The sequence below is a fragment of the Miniopterus schreibersii genome (assembly GCF_964146895.1).
Source record: "Miniopterus schreibersii genome assembly, chromosome: 14".
Lineage (NCBI taxonomy): Eukaryota > Metazoa > Chordata > Mammalia > Chiroptera > Miniopteridae > Miniopterus > Miniopterus schreibersii.
In genome coordinates this window covers 2070111-2073362 of record NC_138114.1, presented here as the reverse complement: position 1 = coordinate 2073362, position 3252 = coordinate 2070111, and the positions used below count along the sequence as shown (strand labels likewise).

General features: G+C 50.6%; 1 pseudogene across 1 annotated transcript; it reads left to right on the top strand.

The window, feature by feature from the left end:
* Positions 1-1100: 1100 nt before the first annotated feature.
* On the top strand, positions 1101-2906 carry LOC308567006 (interleukin-1 receptor-associated kinase-like 2 pseudogene; annotated as a pseudogene). The gene has a single exon. The product of its transcript is annotated as an interleukin-1 receptor-associated kinase-like 2 pseudogene (transcript).
* The last annotated feature ends 346 nt before the right edge of the window (positions 2907-3252 follow it).

The window sequence follows — 3252 nt, the reverse complement described above, 5'->3', positions numbered from 1 at the left end:
TTAAAAATGGAGCTGCCTTTTGACCCAGTGAATCTACTTCTAGGAATATATCCTAAGAAACCCAAAACACATATCAGAAAGAACATATGCTCCCCGATGTTCATAGCAGCACAGTTTACAATAGCTAAGATCTGGAAACAGCCCAAGTGCCCATCAGCAGATGAGTGGATACAAAAGCTGTGGGACATTTACACACATGGAATACTACGCAGCTGTGAAGAAGAAGGGTTTGATTTCCGGTCGGGGGCACGTACCTGTGTTGCAGGTTCCCTGCCCCAGTCGGGACTCCTGTGGGAGGCAGCCAGCTGTTGTGATTCTCTCACATTATGCTTCTCTCTCCCCTCCCCGCCCCTTCCGCTCTCTCTGGAATCAAGGGAAAAGCATCCTCAGTGAGGATTAACAACAGCAACAACAAAAAAGCAGAATCAACGTAGTTAAAATGGCCATATTCCCAAAGCAATATACAGATTTAATGTAATCCCCATCAAAATCCCAATGCCATTTTTAAAAGAAATAGAACAAAAAATCATCAGGTTTTTATGGAACCACAAAAAAACCCTGATTAGACAAAGCAATTCTCAGAAAAAAGAACAAAGCTGGAGACATCACACTCCCTGACTTCAAATTATACTACTGAGTACTGACAATCAGAACAGCATGGTGTTAGCAGACCAATGGAACATAAATGAGAGCCTAGATCTGTATATATACAGGTAATTTTTGACAAAGGAGCCAGAAACACACAATGGAGTAACGAAAGCTTCTTCAATAAATGGTGCTGGGAAAATTGGAAAGCCACATGCAAAAGAAATAAACTGAATTTCATGTAAAGATTAATTCAAAATGGATCAAAGACCTAAATATAAGATCTAAAACAATAAATTACATAGGAGAAAACATAGGTACTAAACTTATGGGTCTTGGTCATAGAGAACATTTTATTAACTTAACTCCCAAGGCAAAGGAAGTAAAGGCAAAAATAAATGAATGGGACTGTATCAAACTATATAAAGAACTCATAAAACTCAACATCAAACAAATAACCCAATTAAAAAACGGGCAGTCTCCCGGAGCCTCTCCGCGGCCCGGGCAGCCCAGCCATGACCTGCCACAACTACCAGCTGCCCTCCCGGGTCCTCGATGCCTTGTGCCGCAACAAGGACACGCTCAGCGCGTGGGACCGGATGCATTTCACCGCCTATGTGATCACAGACCTGCCCCAGCTGCGGAAGATCACGTCCATGGAGTGAGTGCAGGGCGTGAGCATCACCCTGGGGCTGTTGGGGGGGGGGGGCAGCAGGCCACCGTCCAGCAGCTGCCGGGCCTTTTGTGCCACCTGGAGCTCTGCCGCGCCACCAGATCATCCTGAACTGGAAACCGGTTCCTGAAATTGAGCCTTCTGTCCCAGACTTCCCGGATACTGTGAAGCCAGGAAGGCCCTGGGCAGCTTCTGTAAGAAACACCAAAGGTGAACAGAGGGGCAGCCCATGAGGCCAGCTGCCTTTCCGGGCCCAGGGCCTGCTCCAGCCAGAGCCAACCTCCTGCCCCTCCTGAAGATGCCCCTCCTTCCTTAAAACGGACCCTCCTGCTTCATCTGATTCAAAGGATTTCAGCACCTCCATTCCTAAGCAAGAAACACTTCTGAGCCTGGCTGGAGACAGCCTTTTCTGGAGTGAGGTAGATGTGGTTCAGGCAACTGATAACTTTAACCAAACCCACAAAATCAGTGAGGGGACCTTTGCTGACATCTACAGAGGACAAAGGCAGGGCACGCCATTCGTCTTCAAGAGCTCAGAGAGATGGCCAGCTCAGGTCCAGTATCAATTGAAAAATTCTTCCAAGCAGAGGTATGAATTTGTCATAGATGCTGCCACCTCAGTGTCTTACATCTGCTGGGTGTCTGCACTGGAAAACAGTTTTACGGCTTGATCTGCCCCTACATGGCAAATGGTTCTTTACAGGACAGACTGCGGTGCCAGGGTGGCTGAGATCCCCTGCTCCGGCCCCAGGGCATCAGCGTCTCCTCAGGCCTGCTCCGTGCTGTGGAGCACCTTCACAGCCCGCAGAGCACCCACAGCAACATCAAGAGCTCCAATGTTTGTTAGATCAAGACTTCACCCCCATGCTGGCTCATCCAAGGGCTCACCTCTGTCCTGACAATAAAAGGTCAAAATATACCATGATGAAGACCCACCTTTTCCAGCCCTCAGCTGCATATTTGCCAGAAGATTTCATCAAGGTGGGGCAGCTGACAAAGCAAGTGGACATCTTCAGCTGTGGAATAGTGTTAGCTGAGGTCCTCACTGGCATCCCTGCGATGGACAGTGACCGAAATCCAGTACACCTGAAGGACTTACTCCTCCATGAAATTCCGAACAGCACCAGGAAGACGGCCATGGAGAAAGTGATGGTCAAGGAGATCTGCCAGAAATACCTGGAGAAGAGAGCGGGGAGGCTGCCGGGGGGCTGCGCCGAGGCTTTGGCCATGGCCACCTGCCTCTGCCTGCGGAGGCACAACGCCAGCCTGGCAGAGGCGTGTGGCTCTGTGGCTGCTGTGGAAGAGCGGCTCTGGGATGGGCTTTCTGAGGGCACAGGCTCTTCCTCCAACACCCCAGAAGAAACGGACGATGTGGACAGTTCCTGCCTCGAAGCAGCGTCCTCCGTGAGAGAAGCACCCGGGCCTGGGGTTGCTGCTTCTCCTGCCCCCCTAGAGGACGGGGGAGGCAGGACGCAGGCCCTGGGGGATGCAGGCTGACTGCTGCCCTGGGGCCTGTACCAGTCCAGAGCCTCCCGAGGGTGAGACTTCGTGGAAAATCCAGATCAATGACGCCAAAAGGAAGTTGATGGAGAATACCCTGCTCTACAAAGAGGAGAAACTGGACAGCATGGAGCTTTTTGGCCCCTGATGACGAGAACACAGCTGAGGACCATTGTCTTCAATTGGAAAGACAACTGTCAAGTCAAGAAAAAGGTTTGGAGCAGAATCCAAGGTCTCCCAGGAAACAAACCAAACATCAGCTTCCCTGGGGGGAAGAGAAACTTCCAATCTCCAGAGTAAGTGAAGGGAGAAGGGACCTCAGCTTTCAGAGACAGCAGAACCCACGGAGTCCTCTCCCTTTCTGGGATGTTAGTCAGAGCTGCTTAACATCAGGAGAGGAAGCGGAAACCCTGGTACATGGGCCCAGGATGTGGGCAGTTTCGTGGTTTCTGGGAGGGTGGACGTTAACCAGCCCAGCAAACGCTGTTAACCTG